Source organism: Hemicordylus capensis, chromosome 2, assembly GCF_027244095.1.
Source record: "Hemicordylus capensis ecotype Gifberg chromosome 2, rHemCap1.1.pri, whole genome shotgun sequence".
Taxonomy (NCBI): Eukaryota; Metazoa; Chordata; class Lepidosauria; order Squamata; family Cordylidae; genus Hemicordylus; species Hemicordylus capensis.
In genome coordinates, this window is record NC_069658.1 from 391316041 (window position 1) to 391343922 (window position 27882).

At 43.3% G+C, this 27882-nt stretch overlaps 1 long non-coding RNA gene across 2 annotated transcripts; it reads right to left on the reverse strand.

Moving 5' to 3' along the window:
• Positions 1–394: 394 nt before the first annotated feature.
• On the reverse strand, positions 395–27872 carry LOC128343352 (uncharacterized). 2 transcript variants are annotated; one of them, XR_008315490.1, is made up of 6 exons: positions 27661–27872; positions 22425–22529; positions 21739–22010; positions 3897–3947; positions 3478–3610; positions 395–2365 (listed from the first exon to the last, which is right to left on the reverse strand). It is a non-coding gene; the product is annotated as an uncharacterized LOC128343352 (long non-coding RNA). The 2 variants fall into 2 exon arrangements; XR_008315491.1 differs by lacking the exons at positions 21739–22010; positions 22425–22529; positions 27661–27872 and adding an exon at positions 10963–11223.
• Between the last annotated feature and the right edge of the window lie 10 nt (positions 27873–27882).

The window sequence follows — 27882 nt, forward strand, 5'->3', positions numbered from 1 at the left end:
CAACTTGGATGACTTTAAGGCAAGGCATCTGGTGAGCCACTGTGTGAAACAGGGTGCTGGACTAGATAGGCCTTAGGTCTGATCTAGGCACGGAGCCTGACCGCCAGCAGCCTGTCTGCATCCACGGCGGTGGCCCCACTGACCCCGCCCCCCGCGCCTGACGTCAGACACGGGGGCATGGTCTGGCTCCTGAACGGAGCCTTGAGGTTCCGTTCGGGAGTTGGAGTTCAACTCCCGAAGGGGCCACACGTCCCCTTTGGGAGCTAAACTAAGGCTGGCACTGTGAACACAGCACAGCCAGGAGCAGCTTAGCAGGGAAGAGACGCTCCTGGCTGCACTGTGAATGCAGCACCAGCCTTAGTTTAGCTACCAAAGCGACGTGTGGCCTCCTCTCAGGAACTGAACCAGCACCCCCGTGTCTGACATCAGTCTGACATCAGGTGCGGGGGGCATGTCGGGGTCACGTGGTGAGGCCCCTGATTGGGTGCGGCCCGGGTTCTTTGAACCCATTGGCTCAATGGTGGCTCCGCCCCTGGTCTGATCCAGCAAGGCTGTTCTGACCCCACTTTTCTTCTCTGAATTCTTATGATTCAAATCCTTTCTCTGTTACTGAAATCTTTCTAGCAAAGCTGGGTTCATGAGAGGGAGAAGATGGATGTTAACAGTTTTAGAGTGGGGAGGAGGGGATTTGGGAAGTTCCCTTACCACATTCTGGATCAGTTATACCCTATTATCTCCTGGGACAAGCTCTATAGAAGCTAGGTCTGCAAGGTTCAGTTTGAACCAGGAAAAAGCCAGCTGTGCAGGGATGCTGTCTGGCTAGCACCCATGCCATCTCCAGCAAACCTCACCACTGCTCCAAAGCAACTCTTTTTAAAATGTTTGTAAGGTGTTTTTTTTAAAAAAAAAAGATGAAGAGATGTGCATGTTCCACTTAATATTTGTGACATATAAATGCAAGAACCCACTTGAAGCATGAGGGATAAAGGATGGAATGGTGGCTGAAACATCACCTGACTAGCTGATAAGTTTGCTTCTCATGCAAACTGTGAAGTTAGGTTCACAATACAGGTTAAGAGCCCACTGTGGCTGTTACTTAAACACAACGGCCGACATCCTGGCTAATGAAGCACTAGTGCTATGTAAGATGTGCCAGTGCTGCTGATGGCTTTGACTTATGCAACACTGGCCGTAGCATGGGGGGAGGTGAATTTTGAAGACCTCCCCTTGCCCTGGGAGCACTTTGTGCCTCCCTAAAATATGTCCCTCTTTTCAGGTGGCACAGAGGGCTTCTGGGCAAAGGCGAGGTCACAGAAACTTGCTCCTGCTGCAAGTGTTGGTGCTGCATTTGTTGGAAACTCAATGCTACCACCAGCACACCTCACAGAAGCAGCAGCAGTGTTCAATTGGTCAAGATGTTGGCCACTGTTTTGTATTATTTGGCAGCACTTTTCGTCCATGGAAGTTATATACCTCATGCATAACAATTAAGCAGTGATCCTTCTTTCCTCCAGGCAGGGAAGCTGAGGCTCCGAGCCAACCAAGAATAACTGGAGTTCTTCTCTTGCAAACCAGGATTGGAAACTAGGGTCAAACCTTGGTTTCCATTCCTGGATTGCAGGGCAAGTGCAAATCATTATTTGATGGTCTGGATGAAGCAGCAAACTGTGTTATGCTTCCAATCAGGAAAGGAGGAAGGCAGTTGCCACACACGATCTGGAGAGTCCAGCCAGGTTCATTTATAACACAAACATGTGGTTTGGCATTAGGTCTGAACTGCTCCACTTTATCATGGTCACATAATCAGTTTACGGCGTAATCAAAAATTAACCCAGGCAATGAAATCCTCAGGGTGATCAACTAGTTATGGGGCTTGCTGTTGATGCAATTACTCCATAGGTACAGGAACTGGTTATGGGATCAAAGCTGCTGGCATCTTTTTTCTTCATTAGCATCTTTGTTCAAAAAAAATTTTTAAAGAAAGAAAAGTAAAGCATGTCGCTCCCTAAAGGCAGGAAATGGAAAATCCCTCCTGGGTGCCTCTTCTCACAACTTTGTAATAGCATCACATGCCGAGGTTTTCATGCAATTTCTTAGGGACATCATGAAGCTGACCTCCACCAGGCTGCATGCCATCTCTTCTCAGTGACTGTGCTGCTTTCAAAGAGCCACTTTCCTACTCCCCACTGGGAAAGGTGGCCTTGGTTTCAGGAAGTTTATTCAAATATAGCCAGTTGTCTTGATCAATTCCCCCCGCCCTTGGACTGTGCCCATAGTTAGCCTGAAGTTAAACATTTCTCCAGGCATGCTGAGGCTTTGGCATCATCAGGGCTTTTGGCCTGATCAGAGAGATGATCTAGTGGACCTGAAATGCAAAGCAAAATGAGGAGATTATTCAGTTTCAGGCAATCTGTGGAAACAGACATAATTCTGAGAAATATTTCTACAAGGCTAGGCCAAGCCGTAGTGTGTTCTAGCTTAAACTGCCAAGAACTTGGCCTGACAGCAAAGGAATAATATCCTGTTGTACTAATATACATTTCCTTTAGCATCCAGCTCTAGCTACTGTTAATGCTTTTGGGGTCATGCCCGATATGGCTGTTTTTATGTTGCAGATATTAACTGTAATGTACAAATTAAAAATGCAGTTCTCTCACTTGTGAAGGAAAATAATAAGGAAAAACAGTACTGCCTAGAATTCTTTCCTAGACTCTAGTAACTGCCTACTCTATAGAGGTTCTAGGAAAATGGGATTCTACTAACACTTTTGGTTAAGGCAGATACTCTTTACTGATTATTGATTAAGGATAATTAATCAGTAAGTCAATCAATGACAGGCTTGTTCAATGCTTTAATTCTGTTATCTGAACAAAAATTTGATTTTGCTGATGGAGAATGGTTAAGAAAATAATCAAGATATCACAGAAAAGGGGACCTCTTTCCCAGGAAAGGTGCACACGGCCATCCATTCCTCTGAAGAGCAACTATTTTAATATGTGCTGGCTTGGCTTTTCCAAAAGGGATAAATTACCTGAGAAGTTATTGCCTCTTTTTTGCTTGCAGAATTTTGATGCTGATTAATGACATGCTGTTTCATTACTGATTAATATACCCTTTACTGATTAATATACCCTACGTAGCTTGGTTATCTAAGGGAGGACCATTTGCATGTGGAAAGTTCCAGGTTCAGTCCTTGGCATCTCAGGTGGAAGGTGATGTTGGGAGAGATCTGAGAATCTACATAACTGCTGATAATCAGAGTAGACAACACTGGGATAAATGGACAATGGTCTGACTTCATATACAGCAGCTTCCTATATTTGATAAGGCCAATATTAGAAATGTCTGAAGAACTTCATAGAGAGAAAGAGAAAAGTTCTTCATAATCTGCACTCCATGTATCCTGTTATCATCTTGCAGCCCCTCTAATCTTCCTCCTAATAACCTCCCAGCTCGACCTTGTCTCTGCACACTCACTGTGATATTACAAAAGGGTGATGAATGTTTCAGCAACTGATGCCAGTATGCAGTGCAGCTCTTATGATTTCTCTTCCACTCATTTCTGGTTTGACTGCTTCCCGCAGGAATCAGAGCTTACTTGCTGGTTTCCCTAAACACAACACAACACAACACAACACAACACACAATATTGCTTACAGTCATTGTAGCCTCTTCAGCTGGACCATTTGCCTTTCCACACCATTTGATCTCATCTGAATGACTGCATAATGTTTATAAATGGCTGAAGTTCTACATCATTATCTTTAAATATTTTTGATGCTACTAATAGCAATTGTTGCATTCTAATAAAAAGTTAACTCTGAGCATCTAGAATGTCACCTGAGCAAAACCCACTAAAATGAATGAGATGTGTGCAAATACATCTCAAGTGTTACCTTGTGGAGAATTCTGATCCATCCTCCTGTTTGCTTTCCTCTGTTCTCTCCCTGAAATATATAAACAAAGCATTATCATTTCTTATGAACACATCTTCTCAGCAGCAACCAGAAACAACCTTTTCCTATTTCCCGGTGGGGGGAGGATTTTAATAGGTTTAGATTTATGTAAAATTCTGTCAGTTAAGTGCATTTGAAAATCCCAGCCATAGAATAGATTCTGTATAATTGTAAATAGTCTAGATTATAGGGTTGATGGATTATTTTCCTTTTTAAAAGTTTCTTCCCTTTTTGCAATAAAGTTAAAGTATATAGGCATAATCGAAGATGATGATAATATACATAATTATAACGAAAGAAAGAAAGAGAAAGAATCCCTTAACAGAGCTTAACATAATAGGATACAACCAATGCAGTAGAGGAAAAGAAGGGTTTAAAACAACAACCTTCTTCAAGGATATTTGACTTAGGTTTCAAAGCATAAATTGTTCATTGAAGTTTGACGAAATTGCTAAGAATTCTTCTTCTTTACCTTGATGATGAAAAAGAACCCAGTTCAAATGCAGAGAAAGAACACATATCAGTAATCCAAAATTGTAATTCAGGAGTAAATTTGTCCTTCCAGAGTTGTATTATAATCCTTTGGCAACACCCCAAGCACAAAGAATCCACAATTCCTGATTTAGTGCTAAATTCCATATGCTGGGGATGTACCTCAACAAAACATGAACATCCTTAATGGACAATGATAACTGCAACATCATATTGACTACTTCATGAATTTCAAACCAAAACAGTGTGATAACCAGACATGACCAAACCATATGTGTAAGTGTAGCGTTATACAAATTACACCTCCAACACATAGCAGTCTGCAACCATCCCTTATTAAACATTCTCTGAGGTGTCCAATAGACATGGAAGAAAAGGTTTCTGCTGTATTAGCAACATTTTAAGATCTAAAAAGGCATGTTTCAATGCCTTCAATGTGACCCACCATTGATTTAATAAAATAGGGTATTCAAGGTCATTATTCCAAAGATCTCAAATATAATCAATATCAATCTTATCAATGTCATTAAGTTTCTGATAGAGCAAGATTACAGGCTTAGGTACATCTAATAAACATTCTAAATCTATGTATAAAGATGGAATTTCAGAAGCTGCAATTGCATCAGGACCAAAGAGCTGTGACATTAAATGCTTTAGCTGGATAAACTGCCAGCTAGCATTTGAAGGTATATCAACCTCAGCTCTCAAAGTGTCAAAGGATTAAAAAAAAAAGCTTCAGAAGATATTAATTGATCTAATGTAATGATGTTGTGAGAGGCCCAGTTAGCCCAATAAAAAAGACTTACGAGCAATCTTCAAACTGGGATTCACCTACAATGTAAGCTTTTCATGCTGAAAAGGATCAAAGCCATGTCTTGAACTCAGGATTCTCCATATGTGCCTTGTCACTTTGACTACCAGTAGTGACCCAGATCCATGAACAAATAAGGAACTGAGCAACTGCCAAGTTTTCAGTGGGGTCAAATAGTAATTCTTGAGCTGTGCCCAAGGTGTAGCTGAGACCTAGGACTCATTGTTCCAGCCTAAAACTGAAGATAAAATAAATGCCCAATGATAAGCCTGAAAATGTGGGAAATTATATTTGCCTTCTTCAATAGATATTATAGATATTTGAAGTTTACGGAGTGAAAATCTGGGTGGGTGGTCTTGCCATGAGAGGTCATTGACTAATTTATAAACTTTAATATATATATATAAGCTTTGGCATTAGATTTATCTTAACCACATTTATTTTGTCCCAAATATTCAACAGGATCATGGCCCACTGATCTAAGTCATTTTTCATTTGAACCAAAAATTTGAAACAAATTAACTTTACTAATTGAGAAATTAGTACTACTACCAATTTACTAAATGAGAAATTAGGAGATTACTATACCTAAATAGAAAAACAACAACAACTCTGGGCACCACTTAAAAATCCCATAGCCTACACTCATCAGGAAAATCTATAGAGCCCAAAGGCATCAAATCCAATTCACCCCAATTTATGGAATAACTGGATCAATTACCAAACTTTTGAACCACGGAAATAAGATTGGGAATTGAGACCGCTCGGTTATCAATAAAGCTCGGTTATCAATATTAACTGCATATAAAATCAACGTGCTCATTTCAACCATGTAATACCCTTTATATTATCCAAGTCTTTAATAGCACAAGCCAGGGGTTCTAATGCCATATTGGAAAAAAGAGGAGATAGAGGACATCCCTGGTGTGTGCCCCATTCTATCCTAATTAAAGGGGATAATATCTCTTTGGTGATAACTCATGAATAGGGAAACCTGTATAGTATAATAGCCCAAGGCAAAACATTTGGGGGAAAGTCAAATTTGATCAAAACATATTTCAAGAACCCCAGATGGACCATATCAAATATCTTCTCCAAGCCCAAAGAAATTATAGCAGCCAGGTCTTGCCTCTCCAAGGATAGAGCAAATACATCAACAATCAACAATCTAATGTTGTCTGATCCTTGATGACCAGATATAAATCCAGTCTGAGCAGGATGAATAATGGTAGGAAGCAGAGGCGTATCTAGGGAAAATAGCGCCTAGGGCAAGCAGTGAAATTGTGCCCCCTGTCCAAACATCTGACACCCGTCTTTCAGATAACTTTACCATAATATCAGCTGAAAAATACAAGTCAAGCTCATTAATCTTTTAATATTTCAAAAACTATTTAGCAGTGGATGTAGCCAGACCAAAAAATGCTGGGAAACTACAAATTTCAGTATGCTGGGGCTCATGAAATACCCCAATACTATGTGGAGGTGTACTTGGAAAACTAAACAGAAGTGCCTGTCTAATTCTCTACTATGCATTGTAGCATCACTATTACATAAGTTTTAAAAATAAATGGAGAATTTGACTTTTCCCAGATACAGTGATGGCAGAACTGACAGAATAAATTTCAGGAAATAGGCAACAGGGATGGCATCATACCAGAGTAAGCAAAAGGAAGAAAGGAGAGATGGCACAACAATTTATTGCTGCGATAATCCTGATGGGTCTCAAGGAAGAACCTCTTCCTAGGGGCTGAGGGGATGTACACAAGAAAAGATGGAAGACTTCTCTGTGACGGGTAGCTGTTGTAAGAAGAAATTTCAGGGGGAAACTTGAAATCCACAATTGGCTATAATATGTCTCTTTTTTAAAAGAAAGAAAAGGCATATAAAGACTTGACTAAAGAAAAGGAAGTGCAACACCAAAGATTTTTGTGGCTGGAGCAGGAACTGGTAGCAGAGAGTAAAAGAACGCAGCTAAATTCTGAAAGATGGTAAACGAAGGCTTCATAGGGGTAGGGTAATGCCAAAAACAAAGGGGAAATGGAACCTTGTGCTGCACCACAGTTTTCTGGGTGCACAGGGGAGGAGGCAGCGCCATACTGTGTGCTGAAAGCATAGCTTGATGTCCCCTATCACACCAGCATTAATTGAACACATTGGAAGTAGTCCTTCTTTGTGCCAAATTGCCTCATAATCCCTTCCTCTCCACAGATGAGCTTGGCTGCTATGTATCAAAGAATCGCAAATGACTCATTATGGGTCTGTGGCTAATGCATATTGAAATCAATGGGAGGTGAAACTCCTGGGGCAAAGACATTTCCCATTGTCTTTAATGATCCAGTGTAAAGTTGGGAATCCATCAGAAGTAACCAATAACCACCCATTCCTATCAGTCTTCTGAAAGGAGTTTCCTTGTGTTGAGGAGTTGTCCTCTCTTCCATTTCTTTACTAACTTTACTAAGCATAAGGGCAAACTTGATACCCTTTAAACTCTTGATGGAAATATTTCAGAAGCATTTAAAAGCAGCATAAAATTTAAACAGATTACTTCAGTGGGTTCTGTCTTTCTTACTTAGCTTGGATAGCATTACTGAGCAGGGTAATTCTAGAGTTTTTTTGTTCAGGGCCTTTCAGAAGTCCAAAATGGTGCTGCCCACACAGGTATCCAAGTGAACCTGGAGCAACTCTAGCCCAGGCATCCGTGTCTTACGTGGGCATCAGGTAGAATTCAGCATCGTGAGAGAGAACAACCAATCGTGTCTGTTTTTAAAACATAAAACGTTCAAGACTGAGGAGAAGGGGACATTCTCTCCTTTGGGATGAGGAGCAATCAACACATTGCAAGTCAAAATGACTGCAAAGAGGCAGGACTTGGAGAAAAGCCATTTCAGGAGAGCTGTTCATTTTTCAGGTCAATTCAAATTAAGGACAGCAGGAAGAATATCAGATTTTCAGCTTCCAAAGAGTAGATTCATTGTTTGTCATTGAAAATGAATCCATTCTCATTTGCTACCAGAGAATCTACACTCAGAACACCTCTGAAACAACAATATCCAGTACCCCATGGGCTTGTAGGTATGGGGTGGTTGGCACCCTATGTGTACTATGCCACTACTCACTCTGGGCCACCCCATTGCCCCCCAAGTGGTGTTATGGGGCTTCTGAAACCCCCATTATTCCCTATGGGGGGAAAGCTTAAAGATGTGCAAACCAGAAATTCTTTAAAAATCAGCCCTTTGCCAAATTCCTTTGAAATGTGGGTGGTAGCAGGCACCCATTGGGGAACTACCACCCGACCCACTCTTCTGCCCCCCAAACCCCCTTTTTGCCCCGAATCTGCCCCAAAGACATGCCAACTTCAGTAATTCTTTAAAAAATCAGCCCTTTGCCCAATTCTTTTGAAATCTGGGTAGTAGCTTCTTTGCACCCATTGGGCACTACCATGCACCACAACCCACCCTGGGCCACCCTGGTGCCACCCCTGGGGAGTTCTAACTAAGGCTGCTGTAATCCTCATTATTCTCTATGGGAAAAATCTTAAAGATGCATGAAGTTCAAAAATCATTTAAAAATCAGCCCTTTGCCCAATTCCTTTAAAATATGGGTAGTAGCTTCCTTGCACCCATTTATTTATTTTTTTATTTATTATTGTTGGATTTATATACCGCCTTTCATTAAAAACCACCCCAAGGTGGTTTACAAAAGTTTAAAAAATACAATAAAATGACAGTAAAAACAATTAAGCTAAAATATAAAACAAATCTAATTTAAAAACTATAAAATACATGCATAAAAACTATAAATGGATAAAAACACATTGAAGCAGCAATAGAAACAGTCATGTAAAAGCCTGGATAAAAAGCCAAGATTTAAGAAGCTTTCTAAAAACTGTGATGGAGTCCGAGGAGCGAATGGCCACCGGGAGAGCATTCCAAAGTCTGGGGGCAGCAACAGAGAAGGCCCTGTCCCAAGTGCACGACAGCCGAGCCTCCTTCATTGTCGGCACCCAGAGCAGAGCCCCCTCAGATGACCTTGTCAAGCGTGCAGCAACCCTTGGGAGCAGGAAGTCCCTCAAGTACCCCAGGCCTAAACCATTAAGGGCTTTAAAGGTCAAAACCGGCTCCTTGAATTGGACCCGGAAACAAACTGGCAGCCAGTGCAGCTCTTTCAGGATGGGTGTGATGCTCCCACTGGGCAGCTTGAGATTAAACCCTAGCTGCTGCGTTTTGCACTAGCTGCAGTTTCCAGATATTCTTCAAGGGCAGTCCCACATAGTTACAGTAATCCAGCCGTGACGTGACTAAGGCATGGGTAACCGTGGCCAGATCTGCCTTCTCGAGAAAGGGACGCAGCCAGCGCACTAGCCGAAGCCGTGCAAAGGCACCCTTGGCCACCGTCTCCACCTGAGCTTCCAAAAGCAGAGCCGGGTCCAGTAGTACCCCCAAGCTGCGTATTTGCTCCTTCAAGCGGAGTGCAACCCCATCCAGAACCGGTAAAATCTCCTCATCCCAATTGGCTCTCCTACTGACCAACAGTACCTCCATCTTGTCTGGATTCAATTTCAGTTTATTAGCCCACATCCAACCCATCACAGCCTCCAGCCTCCGATTCAGGACATCCACCGCCTCCCTAGGATCAGATGACAAGGAGAGATAGAGCTGAGTGTCATACGCATATTGCTGACAACTCAGTCCAGGTCCCTGGATGACCTCTCCCAGTGGCTTCATGTAGATGTTAAACAGCATGGGGGACTACCACCCACCACACCCCACTCTGGGCCACCCTGGTGCCCGCCACATAGAACTATAAGGTTGCTAGAATCCCCATTATTCCCTATGGGAAAAATCTTAAAGATGCGTAAACTTCAAAATTCTTTAACAATCACTCCTTTGCCCAATTTCTTTGAAATTAGGGTGGTAGCTTCCACCCATTGGGCACTATCACCTCCCCCTTTTGGCCATGTGACCCTTTTTTATCCAAATTGATTTGGATTTGGAGTCAGAAAATTTGGGTACAAATCAAATCAGGGGTGATTTGGGGGGGCAGATTTGGACTCAAAAGAAATTGGGGTGTGTTTCAATTCGGGTACAAATCGAAACAAAAAACTGATTCGTGCACACCCCTATTGAGTACTCCCACTGAAATTAAGAGGACTGGTCAAGGAAACTTGTCCCAATAATTTCAGTAAGACTGCTTATGAGTAACTTAGTGTGGATGTGAGCCAGTGATTGGTCTAGCCTGTCTCCCTAACTGTAACACTTAAATTTGTGGGTAACATTTACACACAGTGTGTAACTGTAATATTGACATCTGTGCGCGCACACACACACACACACACACCCCTCTGTGGGGTGCCAGAGCTGAAAGTTTGCAACAGAAGGGGTACACTTGTTTTTTAAAAGGTTAGGAACCCCTGCTCTATGACCACAGTACAAGACAGGTGGCAACATATATCTTGTGTCTCTACCAATTGTTATTTACATGTACACAGTACAATGAGAAGATGTAACTGTAAAATGAAGTAGGGATACATTTGGAGAAACAAGGATTAATCTGTGAACTTAAAATTGGAGTAAGAAAATGGAAAGATTATTGCAGAAAGTCAGGAAAAAGCAGAGAGCAAGTAGGATCAAACAGAACCCATTCAAAGGAATAGGTGTGACATTTGAACACAAATCTTGATGGATGGGGGAGGAGTTGACAAACCTAAAGGTTTGCTGTGGGAGGAAGGAAAGAGGAGAGGACACTGTTGCTATGCACGACCGAGTATATCCCCCTGCAGTGCTCAGCCAGGCTTTGTGCCTAGTGGTACAGTTAATATATTTGTGGTGGCTAGGCTTTCGGGGCCTCAGGCATCGAGAGCACAGTGTAGTCAATTGTGCCAATTGTGTCAGTCCGACAGGCATGTCGGAGTCCAATTACCCTCTGCCAGGCACTGTTGGCAGGAGTTCTACAACAACAGAAGAAGACTCCACCAGTTGGAACTCTGACTGAGATGCCTGTTGTCATCATGGAATTTTGTCAGAGTTCCAAAATCTCTCTCAAAACCCTCCCTTGCCCTGGCCTTTCCTGCCTCTCCTTCCCCTCTTCTCCCTTCCCCTCCTTTCCCTGGGAGCTGGGTGGGGGCAAGGGACAGACTGCCTTGCTACCTGTTCCTCTCAGAACAAGAACTGAACTATCTGCTTGCTTTGCTGGGAGAGGCTTGGGTTTAAAATACAAGATTCCCTCCTGCCCATTTTAGCTGTCCTCTGGGTGGCCCAGGTAATCCTAGAAGCAGCTGGGATGCTCAGGCACCATGCAGGATAGCTTTTGTTCTCAAATCCTTTTGTCCTCAGATCGTGAAGGCACTATGTGTGAGCCAGCCTTGCCCATGCACAGTTAGGGATATGGACAAGCACATCCCACTCCTTCTTCCAGTGTACCATACATAGATGTAATATTTGGGTGGTTTGAACAAGCCCCACCCCCACGATTAGGAGAAGGGGAACAGTGTGCCAGAATGGGGAGAGAGAGGTGCTCATTCATATCCCATAATGGGTGCTCTGCTTAACTGCCTGGCCATCCTTCAAAACAATTTACTTAACTGTGTGACATATAGAGAACTATGTATCTACTGCATGGAGCTTTCCCAGACAGTAGACTTTACCATGGGTTTACTGCGAGGCTTTACTTTAGTTAGGAACATAGGAAGCTGCCATATACTGAGTCAGACCATTGGTCTATCTAGCTCAGTATTGTCTTTACAGACTGGCAGTGGCTTCTCCAAGGTTACAGGCAGGAATCTCTCTTAGCCCTATCTTAGAGATGCTTCCAGGGAGGGAACTTGGAACCTAGATGCTCTTCCCAGAGCGGCTCCATCCCCTGAGGGGAATATCTTGTAGTGCTCACACTTCTAGTCTCCCTTTCATATGCAACCAGGGCGGACCCTGCTTAGCTAAGGGGACAAGTCATGCTTGCTACCACAAGACCAGCTCTCCTCCCACTGTCCTCCTAGGTGGAGGACAGTTCAAAGTTGCCCCCCCCCAAAAAAACCCAAAGCAAAAAGTAGATTTTATTTTACCCTGGATATAAATCGGGCTGCACTCTAATGCACAATGAAAATCCCAAATTGTATGTGAAGTGCTCCCTGATAGCTCTCAGAGACTTTGGAATACGTTGGGCTGATATGTGAATGCGCAGTCTCCATTCTGGAGGAGATGCGAACTAAAAGCCAGGTGTAAAAAAACTCCATAGAGAGTCTGTCCCCAGTTTTGTTTACATGCTGTTTGTGATTTGAAAAAGACTCTTCTACCAACTCATTTTATAATGATCGTTGTATGTTTGACCCTGGCAACTTTGATGTCGACTTTGTCTGAAGTTTGCCATCTCTTGCTGTGTTTTGCCCATTCAAAAAATGCATGCAGGCTGATGATGAAATGGAACCCAGCTGCACATTTGACCTCATGTATGTGTACACAAACAGGTCAGAGCCTGAACAAGTTCTGAACCCCACCTGTGCCTCACCTGCCACTACCACTGCCCCACTGCACACAGCCACAGGGAGGCTATTCCCACGATCAGGCAAAATTGGGCTAGGGTAGCCTAGCCCGATCTCACCTGACTGTGAGAACCACCGGGCTCGCAGGTGAGCCCAGTGGCGTCCAAGCGGTTAACTTGCTTAAGTAACCCTCCCCTAAGCCCAGGTTAGCGGAGCGAGTGCTCTGCTAACCCAAGCTCTACGATTGTGAGTTGCTGCGGCGCGGCTCCGCACTGTGGCAACTCACGAGTAGACCCCCGACCAGGAGGCTTAAAAGCAGCCTCCCGGCTTGTGGGTCTCTCCAGCATGCCCTGTGCGCTCACGCAGGGCATGCTGGACCTAACCCGATCCCCCCAGCCCCCGCCGGCTCCGTAACGGAGCCGGCAGTTGTGTGGGCAGCTGGTTCGGCTGCCTGGAGCAGACTGACTGCTCATCTGCGGGGAGAACGGGCTTAGCCCACTCTCTCCGCAAACTCCACCCAGGCTCTTCTCACTGATTGTGAGAAGAGCCTCAGAGACTTCCAGGAGGATATAGGCTATCTCATGACCTGCCAGACTGAGGAACTCAGTTCCTCCTCTGTGGGCCTTTTGCAACATTTATGCCTCCTCCTCACTTAATATCCCAAGTTGCTGCTGCTGTGATTTCTTCTTAAATGAATGAAACTAACTAAGATGTTACACACAGTGCATTAGTAATGACTAGGACCCAGTTCTCTAGCCAGTGCAAACCACTGCTACCTCATTAGCAATGGCAAGTGACACTGATATAATCTCTCAGTTGAGCGACTTTGCCGACGTGCAAAATGAAAATTCTGGATAAACTGCTCGTCACTCTGTGGAACCCAAAGTGTGAGCCCTCCTAGATTTGCTTTGAATGGGACATGCTCTCATCTTATCCATGTTCAATTATCCCCAAGCACAATTATCCCCAATTTTAGACCAAAATTGGCAGAGGTAACATGGCTCTTTAAATGTCAATTTCACCTACTCACTTTCAGTCATACTCCAGGCTCAGCCGAAAAATAGATTTGCATGTCTGCAATGGAAAGTCATCACAGAGCCAGGACTCCTGTTTGCAGAGAAGAGCTGCACTCTCTGCAGAGGCGCCTTGTAATCAGGATTGCATTCTGCAGTGTCTTAAATGAACTGAAGTGACAGGTTTTCGTATTATTATTTTTAAACCTGTGCTTTTCTAGGCTTAGAAAATAGTTCTCTTTTTATGGCAGTTTCCCTCCTGAAGCAAATAAATCCATATTTTATTAGATCAGTGCAACTATGATTGTTTTAATGCTATTGCTGCTTTTATAGTGTTTTTATACTAGTTTTGTATTTTTGATATTATGCTTTATTGTTTTTAATTGTTTGCTTATTGTAAGCTGCCTTGTGCTTGTTCTAACATGGAAAGGAGGTATAGAAATTATTTTTAGGGCTGTATGAAGCAGCAGAAATTCAATCTGAGAGCTCCTTCAGTGCTTTCAGGCACTTTGATCTGTGCCTTTGGCTGAATATTATGTTTCAATTCAGCCTGATTTGGAGGGATCACTTCAATTCAGCTCCCAAGCCTCAGCCATAGATTATAATGGCAAACCACTAAAATGCCTATAATTTGTTCGTTTCTTGGCAGAATGTGATGCAAATTGCTTGGTTGATAGCACCTTCTGAGCACATGAAGTCATCAAAATGATAGACAAATTAGTCCAGGGGCTTTTGTGTTTTGTCTACCCCTTTTTGAGTTGCAACCAGAGGTGGATTAACGTAGTAAATCCCCACGTTTTTTAGGGCCCCGCATGCCTGGCTTCCAACTGGGAATTAAAGTTAAAACTTTACCTGTTTTATTTGGTCCATATTAGATAAAATATCCCTTTTCTGCTAAATGTGCCTTTTAAGAGAAGGCCCAGCACAGCATCTGTCCAGTGGCTGTTGCTGGTGCCTACCACATTTTTCTTTTTAGAGTGTGAGCCCTTTGGAGACAGAGAAGCATCTATCCACTGTTTATTTTTCTATGTAAACCACTTTGAGAATTTTGATTGAAAAACGGTATATAAATGTTCACTGTTGTTGTAGTAAGTGTGAGTTTGTGGCTTGGTCTCCCATACTCCAAAATATAGCAAATGAAAAAAATTGAATTACTTTACTATGCAAGTAAATAATTTACGTTTTAATATTTATGTGCATTAAAAAAATTTTTTTTAGGGCCCCTTTATAAGATATGCTACAGGCCCCGCACTGGCTTAATCCGGCCCTGGTTGCAACTGCAAAAACAATTATCTTATCCAGGGATTCTCAACGTTGGGTCCCCAGATGTTATTGGACTTCAGCTCCCATAATCCTCAACCCCAGTGGCCTTTAGTTGGGGATTATGGGAGTTGAAGTCCAATATCATCCGGGGACCCAACGTTGCGAATCCTTGCTCTGATCTATATTGATAATCAGTAAAATATTTATAACTGGGATAAAAATTCATGGGATTGTGCACTCCCTTGAGGGCATCATGCCTCCCAAATAGCAGATTAATAGGTACACATTTGTTTGTGTGTGTGTGTGTGTGTGTGTGTGTGTGCGCGCGCGCGCAAGGACACTTTCAAGTGTTAAAACTCTAAACTTCTAAAGTGCTGTGTTTTAAGCTGTACTTCCAGAGCCAAATAACTAGAGGACACACACACATCTTCTTGGCCATCAGCCATGATCCCTCTCTATGTCTTTCCATCCTCCTTCCTTTTGCTCTGGTTGACTCTCTGCTGCTGCTGCAATGCTGGTGCTGCTGAACCTTCCCAGGATGAGTCTTCCCTTCTTTGACTTGCCAAACATGGTTCTGCTTTGGAACCTACTCCCTACTGAAATAAGAGCTTCCCCATCTCTGACAATTTTTAAAATAATCTTTAAAGACACATTTGTTCACCCAGGCTTTTAATTAAATAGTGCTTTAATAGTTTTAACTTCATTTTAAAATATTGTTTTAAAGTTTTAAGTTCTTATAATGTTTTAACTTTTTGTTGTCATTTATTTTAACCAGTGTTTTAATTTGTCATTTATTTGTTTTAATTAATGTTTTAACTTTTTGTTTTCTTGTAAACCGCCCAGAGATGTAAGTTTTAGGCGGTATAAAAATATGTTAAAATAAAATAAAAGGGGCTGAAGCAAGGTTGATTTGCTCTGATTTAGACTCAACTGGTCAGCTGCCAATTTGGCCTGAACTGGTTTGCTTTGGACCTGATCCACCCAATGAAGCTGTTTAAAATGGTAGCTGGTGTCCCAGCCTACAGAGATCTGTGGTGCATGGAGAAACGCGAAGCATATGGGCAATGGGTGCATGGTTCTATGCCAAAGAGGAGAGCATCAATTGTCTGCAGGGACGGTAGGTCCATCCCTGCCTTCTCCCTTGCTGCCCTCCCTGCCCTTAGTATGGTAGTGTGTACAACCTTTATATGTGAATGTGGCAGATGCGTGTGTGAAAATAAGTGCATCATACAAGTCCATCATTTGGAAGTTAGCATTAGCTAATGGCGCAGTGGGGAAATGACTTGAATAGCAAGCCAGAGGTTGCCGTTTCGAATTCCCTGCTGGTACCTATATCAGGCAGCAGCGATATAGGAAGATGCTGAAAGGCACCATCTCATACTGCACAGGAGGAGGCAATGGTAAACCCCTCCTGTATTCTACTGCAGCTCACTAATGAATGTACATTTTGTGGCAAAACCAGGTTTGTTTGTGTTTAATGTGTGAAGTAGCCCTTGGTTGCAAGTTGTTCCAGAGGATGGCCATTGATAGGAACATAGGAAGCTGCCTTATACTGAGTAAGACCATTGGTCCATCTAGCTCAGTATTGTCTTCACAGACTGGCAGCAGCTTCTCCAAGATTGCAGGCAGGAGTCTCTCTCAGCCCTATCTTGGAGATGCTGCCAGGGAGGGAACTTGGAACCTTCTGCAAGCAAGCATGCAGATGCTGTTCCCAGAGCAGTCCCAACCCCTAAGGGAATATCTTACTGTGTTCACACATATAATCTCCCATTCAAATGAAAACCAGGGCAGACCTTGCTTAGCTTCGGGGACAATTCACACTTGCTGCTACAAGATCAGCTCTCCTCCCCAAGACTCCAAAGTTAGATAGGACTTCAAAGGAATTAGGCAAAATCATTCAGCATTCTGTATTCTCTGTTTTGATATTTTGCAACTTAGGCTATAATAATTTTGAATAGGGGAGAATCTACAAGCACTATAAAACCAAAGGATAATCTTGGTTAGGAGTTCTGTGGTATCATATTACAATTGTGATTATTTAATCATAATATTATAGAGTCTGTATTGATTGTTCGGAATTTGGAAACATCGTTATGCACCTTCCCAATAAATAAAATTAAATAAAATAAGTTTGAAAAGGAAAATGGGGCTTCATTCAGGCGAAGCTGTCATAATTGTCATGTGTCCCTATCCTGGCACTCTTAAAGAAACAGGTTCCTTTTCTGAATTACAAAACAGTATTATCCCCATCCACACTATGTCATGGGATGAAAACTTAGTGTCCAAGTGGCTGAGAGGCAGAGCATAGATATTAAAACAAATAATTTTTAAAAAATTAATCCCAACTCATACTGCACAAAAAGAATAGTTGCCAAGTACTGAAGAATCTTAAAAGGTAGCTGCTAAAAGTAGAATCCCATATTAGGATATGTTCCTAAGAGAGCCCTCACTATCTTTAGTGTGATCTCGAGGGTTTTTCTTGATGCTTTGGCACAGGAGCAAAGACATCACTGAACATTCCATGGTGTGTTGTTCAATGTCTTCCTCAATACAGCAGATATACTCTTGCTCACAGGGCCATTTTTATATCACTGGCAAAGTCCATTTATACTATTTATATGCAAGCCACAGCTTTATCCACCAGTCAAACAAGGGTTGGTAAGTATTAACTGCCAAATTGTTCTCATTAATTGTTCTAATTAATCAGTTTTATGGGATTGTCTCTGCTGCTGCCCTTTGTACTTTGTATTGCTTTTATGCTTGTGTTTTAATTTTTTAAATCAGATTCGTATTGTATTTTTAGCTTAATATTTTAATTGTGTCTTTTTTACAATCTTGTTTTTAAATTTTGCTGTAAACCGCCTTGGGATTGCTTTAATGAAAGGCAGTATACAAATTTAACCATCAATCAATAAATTAATTAGCCACTATTCTAATTTTCTTTTTTGTTCAGATATGTTATTGAAATAGGTGTAAAAGTGCAGACCACGTTGCCTCGACATTCCAAAAAAAGGACCATATGGTGTTTTTTTGGATATTTTAATCTGGTTTTTATATGTTTTAACTATTAAATTATTGGTTTGTTTTATGCTGCAAACCACCTAGAGACTTCAGTAGTGAGCGGTATACACATTAAATAAATAAATAAATATGAGTTTAAAATAAGTTGTTCTGATAAGTACTGGTCTGCCTACTTTCCTTTCACTATAATCTTAATTGATCATTACCATCCTCACAAGTTAGCCCCCTTCAGCCTTAAATGTTCACATGTCCGCCATCTTAAATTGGGGTGGATGACATTATCACAAACTACACTGTTGAGTTGTCCCTTTGTGTCACACACTACAACTTCACCAAATTTGATCCAAAATCAGTTAGGCAGTCCAGACGTTAGCCCACTTGTGCCTCAAACGTTCACACATCAACCATCTTGAATTGGGGTGGATGACATTATTACAAACTACACCTTTGAGCTGTCCCTATTTTCTACAGTTGTAGAAAATTTGGTTCAAATCAGTTAGGCGGTTCACAAGTTAACTCTCTTGTGCTTCAAATGTTCACTTGTCCACCATCTTGAATGGGTTGGATGATATCATCACAAACTATGCTGTTGAGTGTCCCTATGTGTCACTCACTACAACTGTTCCAAATATGGTTCAAATCAATTAGATGGTTTACAAATTAGCCCACTTGTGCCTCAGACATTTACATATCCACCATCTTGAATTGGGGTGGATGACATCATTACAGACTACACCACGGCAGCATCCCTATGTGTCACTCACTACAACTGTACCAAATTTGGTTCAAATCGGTTAGACGGTCCACAAGTTAGCCCACCTGCGCCTCAAACATTCATGCATCCACCATCTTGAACTGGAGTGGATGACATCATTACAAATTACACCATTGAGGCATCCCTACTGCTGTGTATGTACAGCTGTAGCAAATTTTGTTTAAAACGGTTAGATGGTTTACAAGTTTAGCCCACTTGGGCCTCAAATCCTCCTCCCCATCTCTGGAAACCCATCTTTTCACCCAAGCTTTCTCAGCTTCCTAAATTCTGGGGTTTTTAATATCTGGTCTATTTTAAAATTCAAAACCCCATTTGGGTTTTTTTAATCACTGTAATTGTTTGTTTTTTAAAAATGTTTTTAAATTGTTAATTGTTATATTGTTTTTTAATTTGTTTTAGCTTTTTACTGTTTTAGTGGTTTGTTTTAATTGGAAACCGCCCTGAGTCATTTTGGAAGGGCGGTATACAAATCAAAATCATAATCATAATCATAATCATAATACAAGTGTGCTGCATTAATAATGAACAGAGGGAAAATAACAAAAACAGAAGGAATAGAACTGCCCAATGGAAGCAAGATCAAGAACCTGGAAGAGAAAGAACCTTACAAATACTTGGGCATTCTCCAGGCTGATAACATAGCACACACTGAAGTTAAAAGAAAAATTGGAAGTGAATACATCAGGAGAGTTAGAAAAATCCTCAAGTCCAAACTCAATGGCAGGAACACCATACAAGCCATAAACACCTGGGCTATACCTGTTATCAGATACACTGCAGGAATAATAGACTGGACCCAGGCAGAGCTAGAGACGTTAGATAGTAAGACTAGGAAAATCATGACCATCAATCATGCTCTGCACCCCCACAGTGATGTCGATAGGCTCTACCTCCCTTGCAGCTCAGGTGGAAGAGGAATGCTGCAAGTCCATCAAACAGTAGAGGAGGAGAAAAGAGGCCTTGAAGAATATATCAAGGACAGTGAAGAAGATGCACTTCAAATGGTCCATAATGCGAAACTATTCAACACCAATGAAAGAAAGCAGGCCTACAAGAAAGAACAAGTCAAGAACCGAGCAGAAAAATGGAAAAATAAGCCACTGCATGGTCAATATTTGCACAATATAAGTGGAAAATCAGACATCACCAAGACCTGGCAATGGCTTAAGAATGGCAACTTGAAGAAAGAAACAGAGGGTTTAATACTGGCTGCACAAGAACAGGCACTAAGAACAAATGCATTAAGAGCAAAAGTTGAAAAATCCACCACAAACAGCAAGTGCCGCCTTTGTAAAGAAGCAGATGAAACCGTGGACCACCTAATCAGCTGTTGTAAAAAGATCACACAGACTGACTACAAAGAAAGGCATGACAAAGTAGCAGGGATGATACACTGGAACATCTGCAAAAAATACAAGCTACCTGTAGCCAAAGATTGGTGGGACCATAAAATTGAAAAAGTTGAAGAAAATGAAGATGCAAAAATATTATGGGACTTCCGACTACAAACAGACAAACATCTGCCACACAATACACCAGATATCACTGTAGTCGAGAAGAAAGAAAAACAAGTCAAAATAATCAACATAGCAATACCAGGGGATAGCAGAATAGAAGAAAAAGAAATAGAAAAAATCACAAAATACAAAGATCTACAAATTGAAATTGAAAGGCTGTGGCAGAAAAAGACCAAAATAATCCCAGTGGTAATTGGCGCCCTGGGTGCAGTTCCAAAAGACCTTGAAGAGCACCTCAACACCATAGGAGCCACAGAAATCACCATCAGCCAATTATAAAAAGCAGCTTTACTGGAAACAGCCTATATTCTGCGACGATATCTATAACAACTGACAATAAAATTCTGGCATCCCAGGTCCTTGGGAAGGACTCGATGTCTGGATAAAACAAACCAGTCAATGACACCTGTCTGACTGTGTAAACAAGAAATAATAAATGTTTATGTGTCCGCCATCTTGAATCGGGGTGGATGACATCATCACAAACTACGTGGTTGAGGTATCCCCGTGTGCCACTCACTACAACTGTACCTAATTTGGTTCATATTGGTCAAGGCATTGAGAAGTTAATAGGGGGATACTAACACACACAGGGAGGGACATATGGACTTATAAACACAATGCTGGGTGATCTCATAAGCTTACTTTCCTTAAGGAAAGTAGGCTAAAAATACAAAAGGGAATTAAAAGAGGACCATATGAATTTTAAAAAATACAAAAAGAATAAAGGGAAGGAAAAACATGTCCCTTACCTCAGGAGCCCCACCTCGGAGAACCACAGAACCCCAGTTATCTCTCACATTTGTCATATAACATATAAGCCCCACTATACCCAAGCCAACACTCACAGTCAGCTCCCTGAGATACACAATAATTCTTTTAAAAATTAACAGGTGTTAAAAGGCAACTACACCAGGGTTCAGATTACAAATCTGAGCACCCTGGTGATCCAAACTTTCCAGAAGCAGACTGAAGCGTCACTTGCTTTGGTTCGCATCACACCCTCCCAACCAAACCTCAAACCCTCTGCTGGTCATTCTCCCTGTCATGCACCGGCTTTTCAGTCGCACAAGAGAGCAGGAAGGACATACGGCTCGACTTTGTTGAAGAAGCGTCGGCGCAGCAGAAATGCCAGGGTGGAGATGACCAAGATGGTGGTGCACATGATCCTTCCCCCATTACCAAGGCAGGGGCATCGTTGGGCTATCTAGGGAGCATAAGGCAGAGTTGCTCCACCGCCCTCAGCCTGGCTCACCAATGCCTTGGGATGGGAACGAGGGATACAAAGCCACAGTGGGGGGGGGGGTCTGTTTTCTCGCCTGTCACCTGCAGGCTCTCATGACTGCTTTCAGAGGAGATTAGAGTAGGATCAGATGTAATTAAATGGGAAGGGAAATGAGGACACAAGTCTCCAACCTTAAGAGGGGAAAGAGGCCAGTCAGCTGGTGGACTGGGCATTTCCTCTTGTTGTTGTGCAATGGGCTTGGGGAGCATGTCCCCTTGTATTCTGTGCTCTCAGACGCAGATGGCAATCCTTCCTTCTCCTCTCTCCTGGGCATGCCTGAAAAAAGAACCCCACAGAGCTGGGGGCTTAGAATTCCAGGAGGGATGCTATGATACAGTTATCTTTCAGTCAGGGAAATTCCTTCTCTTTTGCAGGCTTGTGCTGTTACATAATAAAGAACCATCTGAAAAGAGAGGATAGGTGTATTTGTGAAAACCACTCATCTGGAATCTACTTCTCTGACAAAATTTCTTTGTTTCTGTCTCTGTTTTAGGGCTTCCTCCAACATTTGGTACACTAATTGCCACATTCCTGTATCTCTACTTGGATACGGGGCTTCCTCTCTTTCTGTCAGCACAGGACTTTAAAAATGAGCTTTGCTTTCCACTCCACACAATGCACTCTATTCTTTCCCCTTCTCTAATACCTCCCCTCCTCCCCTCTCCTCCCGATAATCTGTAAATCCCTCTGGGTTTGTGCCAGCCAGTTGATCTTTTAGACACTGTTTCACTGCCTTTCCTTGCCACTTCAACCCACCACCTTGGATTGGGGTTCTTCGATGAGAGAACAGGTTCTTCACACACCAATGGCATTTTACCTTTGTTAAGTAGGCACCCACTTTGTCCATCTCTGGCCAACATCCCTTCCCTTCCTTTGCTGCTTCTGCCATGCTTTCCTTAACAATCACTGCTGGAAGAATCAGCTGATGGGAAAACAACAGCAAATGTTTTCTTTTTGTCAGAGGAAGAATAAAATTCTAGATAATCTGCCATTTTCTGGTGCTGTAAGTGTCCAGTCCCATTATGGAAAATGTTCATGCAGAAATTAATGTGGGTACCAGCGTGCTGTGCTCGAATTAAATCAGTTGCAGCAAACTTGCCCACACACATGCCTAAAAAGGCTAAAATGATTACAAGTCTTGTTTTTTGCTTGGCCTGCATAGAGATTTAGGCAGGCTTAGGCATTTGGATGTCCTGTATAGATGCCCAGTTTGGGCCCCTCCCCCTTTCCTTCTTTCTCAGCACCTTGTATTGTTTCTTCTTTTCCTTCTTCCTCCACATTACCTTTCATTCCCGGACCTCATACCAGTTTCCATATCTCGGAACCACTTGCTCCTGCCTGTATATCCCCCTCCTCCTCCAAGAACAATGCTATCCCTTGACAGACTTCCCGTACAGATCTGACACCTAAGATAATTGCCCTTTTTGTTCAAAGGAGGAGGTGGTGGGAATTGCAAACAATAACCAAACAACAACAACTCTGGCTCTTTGAAATCAAAGGAACAAACTGCCACTCTCCCCCCTTAAGTAAATCTGCTTAAGACTCATGAACCTCTTCTTGTGTAAATTTACTTGAGGGAAGGAGTAGCATCTTCTCACTTGGATCTCAAAGGGCAGTGTGGTGGTGTGCTGCTTGAAGGGCACTGCAGGAAAGTCAATGAGGTGCTCATTGTTCCACTAGGAAAATCAGAAATAGTGGCCCAATCAGGCACCATTTATATCCTGGGACGTGTTGCATGTGGCTAGTGTGGCAAAGCACTGGAAAGAAGAGGGCCCTCTGTGGGAGCCATGAAGAAGGTTTTTCTCTTACAATGATGACAAAACAGTTCCTGCTTCTGCTCTGGATAGGAGTACAGGTGTAAATGGCTGGATAAGGCCCTGGGACAAAAGCTAAAATGGGCCCCTGCTCAACTTCTTTTCTTCCCCCACCAAGTTAGGGCTGAGAGAGATTCCTGCCTGAAACCTTGGAGAAGCTGCTGCCAGTCTGTGAAGACAATACTGAGCTAGATGGATGAATGGTCTGACTCAGTATATGGCAGCTTCCTATGTTCCTATGTTCCTAAGTATATCTATCCCAATTTCAAATCAGTGCAACTGTCAAGGTTTTCTCCATAGCCTGCAGTCGCCTGAATTTCCCTGGCTTTGCGGTTCTCCGTTTGTTCCTTGCAGTTTTGCATGAGTGTTGCTATCTCTTGGACTCTCTCCCCCTCACACAGCTTCTCACACCAATAAGGGGACAAATACACGTGTGTATTGCTAACTGGTTGAAGGACAAGAAACAGAGGGTAGGTATGAATGGAGAGTTTTCACAATGGAGGAAAGTAAGAAGTGGGGTCCCTCAGGGATCAGTACTGGGACCAATGCTCTTTAACTTTTTCATAAATGATCTAGATGTAGGGGTAAGCAGCGAGGTGGCCAAATTTGCAGATGATACCAAACTCTTTCGGGTAGTGAAATCCAAAACAGATTGGGAGGAGCACCAAAAGGATCTCTCCAAACTGGGTGAGTGGGCAACAAAATGGAAAATGTGGTTCAGTGTTGGCAAGTGTAAAGTGATGCACATTCGGACGAAAACCCCCGACTTGAAGTATACGTTGATGGGCTCTGAGCTGTCAGTGACAGACCAGGAGAGGGATCTTGGGGTTGTGGAGGACAGCTCATTTAACGTGTCAACTCAATGTGCGGCAGCTGTGAAAAAGGCCAATTCCATGCTAGGGATCATTAGGAAGGGGACTGAAAATAAAACTGCTAATATTATAATACCCCTATACAAAATGATGGTGCTGCCACACGTGGAATACTGTGTACAGTTCTGGTCACCACATCTAAAAAAGGACATTGTAGAACTGGAAAAGGTGCAGAAGAGGGCAACCAAGATGATCAGGGGCCTAGAGCACCTTTCTTATGAGGCAAGGCTACAACACCTGGGGCTATTAAGTTTGGAAAAAAGACTGCAGGGAAACATGATAGAGGTCTATAAAAATCATGCATGTTGTGGAGATAGTGCATAGAGAGAAATTCTTCTCCCTCCCATGTAACACTAGAACCAGGGGTCATCCCATGAAATTGCTAGGAAATTTAGGACCAGCAAACGGAGGTACTTTTTCACACAATGCATAATCAACTGTGGAATTCTCTGCCACCAGATGTGGTGACAGTCAACAACCTGGAAGGCTTTAAGAGGGGTTTGGATAACTTCATGGAGGAGAGGTCTATCAACAACTACTAGTTGGAGGGCTATAGGCCACCTCCAGCCCCAAAGGCAGGATGCCTCTGAGTACCAGTTGTAGGGGAGCAACAGCAGGAGAGAGGGCATGCCCTCAACTCCTGCCTGTGGCTTCCAGTGGCATCTGGTGAGCCACTGTGCGAAACAGGATGCTGGACTAGATGGGCCTTGGGCCTGATCCAGCAGGGCTGTTCTTATGTTCTTAATGGTCTGATTCAGTATAGCGCAGCTTGTAAGTTCTCACTTTCAATTGGCTTTATCTGGATTGTGGCCCAGAATGCTGGTGGGATTTCCAGATTTCAACTACAGCAGTGTTTGGGAATATCTGGTGCTTTTGATGATCCAGTTTCTGACACAACATAAACCCCAGGTTCCTGGAGACCCTGTAGCTGGCTAAGGTATAGTTTTAATCATTAAAAAAAAAAGTCACAGATGCTAACAAAATAGGGAAGAGGGGTTGGACATTGCTTGGAATGCAGAAAGCCAAACCCTTCATTCCACACTGGGCTGGACACATTCTAGAGGGATATGGATTTCTATATTTCTATCTTGTTGACATTCAATAAATTTAATCTTATGAAGTGCTTTGAGCCAGACTTGAGCATATCAATTTCAAACAGGCTTGACTGACACAGAGACACCCCAAGTTCAAAGGCACACACCATGTGAGCAGCCTAGCTAATGCTTCCTGCCCTAGACCTTGAAAGACCAAAGAGGGAATGGAAAGCCAGACTTAATGGCTTCTGAAGGCTTTTGCTTTTAAGATATGAATCAATGAATCTTTATAGGAGCATTAGGTACATGAGCTGAATGTGAAGTGGGGCCTGGCTTTGAACCTGAGCTAGGAGCCTTGACAGGACTTGCTTCAAGAGCCCGGGCCAAACACAAGATGACATGAATATCAGATCAGCCACCTGGCTCCTCAGCACTCCTCATGCCAGGTTCAGACCTGATTCATTAAAAACTAATATTGCAACAAAAAGAAACCTGTGAAAAGTGTCAGCTTGCTGCCAGTCTTTCCTTGCCAAGGTATATAACTTGGAAAAGAAAAATATTTACTGCCTTAATGGAATCAGGCTGGAATGAGGCTATGTGGGTCTGGATGCCAAATGGTCTTCTGATAACATGCGGTTGGGGGGTTGAAAACTGTCAGAGCCCCCAGTCCTCAGAGCGGTTGCCCTCCTAACATCCCAGTCTTAGTTTTCAGAACCTTTAAGTGAAGACCTTTACCATGGATCCATACTGGGAGAATGGAATGGAGGGGAGGGAACCCTGTCTGGCCCTGTTGCTGCCAGTCCTGAGATCCACGAGGGGTTCAGATGGCAGCTGCAGGAATGGGATGTGGCCTGCAGAAGGGCTGGCTCCTAGGACTGGATCCACTACCCTCCACAACCTTTTCAAAGCAGCCCTCCAGCAAAGCTGTTGCGGGACAGGGCTCTCTGCCTTTATGACAGATACGCAACAAGCAAACATTCAACAGGTACAGCTTTTCCTGCCATGGGGATGCCGCAATGCAGGAAAGCGTACCTGTTGGATTTTCTGCTCAGCATTTAAAGGCCCAAGAGCCTTGCAGATAAAAAGACAGCAACACTCGTTCACCCAGAATTTGGCTCTGAAAACAAGCCAAGCAGCAAGCCAGAGAGGTGTCATGAGGCCAGGGCCTGCCCCAACCCTCCCACCCCGGCACCTGAAGCCAGGCAGCGAGCTGCCATCCTCATCTGCCCCCGGATGCACAGAAGATGCTGCTCTTCCACCCAGCTCTGCCCCGCCTCCATTTTCCTGGCAGATACAAAGTGGACTGCTTTTGCCTTCCCCCAGCCCAGCTCGCCCCCTCCCAGCGGTCCACAAAGTGTGCCATTCTCCCCACCCAACCCTTGACTTACTTGGCACTGCTCTCCTCCTCCACTCCTGCCTCTAGTATTTTTGAAAGCCACAGGGGAAGGGAGTCGAAGGAAGAAGAGGGGAGGAGAGGAGAGGAAGGGGCTAGGCTAAAGGGGCATTCTCCTCCTTCTCCTCCTCGCCACCACTTCCTTCTGCCCCTCTGACTTCTGCAATGTCAAAGGTGGGAGCAGAGTGAAATGAGAGCAGGGGCTGCTGGTGCCACCTGAGGCAGCCACCCCACCCAGCCTCATTGGTGTGAGAAGCTGTGTGAGGGGGAGCGAGTCCAAGAGAGAGCGGCATTCATGCAAAACGTGCAAGGAAAAAAGGGAGGACCACAAAGCCAGGGAAATGCGGGCGACTGCAGGTTATGTAGGAGGGCAGCAGGACTGCAGTCATGCACAAAGTCATTTCCTGCAGTGGTGAAAATGGAGGATGTTCTGCAAGTGCACTTGATCTTTTTGGCACTGTGCTAAAGCTGGAAGGAGCTCCTGTCTGTCTGCAAAGCAGTTTGAAACTGACAAGACTCTGATCCCTTTGCTCCCTGACAAGCAGCAGGTCAGGCTCCTGTCATTTCCAATCCACTCTAGGCTCAGCCTTGGCAGAGCACGCTTGGGTTGCTTTTAAAGGGGGCAAGTTGTGGAGGCAAGAGACCCAGGAAGGAAAACACAGGGACATGGAGGTGAGAGATGCAGGGAACAGAGAGTGACAGCGATGGACAGGGGGCTTCATTAAAAATCCGCACAAGGCAGCGAGCGAGACAAACAAACAGAGTAGGAAGATCAAGACTGCAACAAGGAACGCTGAAGGGAAAGGGTAATGCATAGAAGGAACAGCAACAGAATGGGGAATAAGCCCAGGAAAACACGCACATTGAGTGCTACAGACACAAACATTGACCTTCAAAACCTCGGCTGCAAAAGTGTGTTTAGTATGTTAAATATACTAACATCATGTTGTTGGGCCAAGTGAAAAGATAGTAGTCATCTCTTTCTAGGTTTTCCAGTTGATGGTGAATATTAATTTCTTTCCTCACTAGCAAGCAATGACACTTCCGGTTAAGCTTTTTCTAAAGCCTTCTGTGGAAGGGCCTATGGAGTGGAGAGAGACATTGGAATTAGCTCACTGAAAGATGTGTTTGCTACATTTGCTACTAAAGAGCCTCAGCAGCT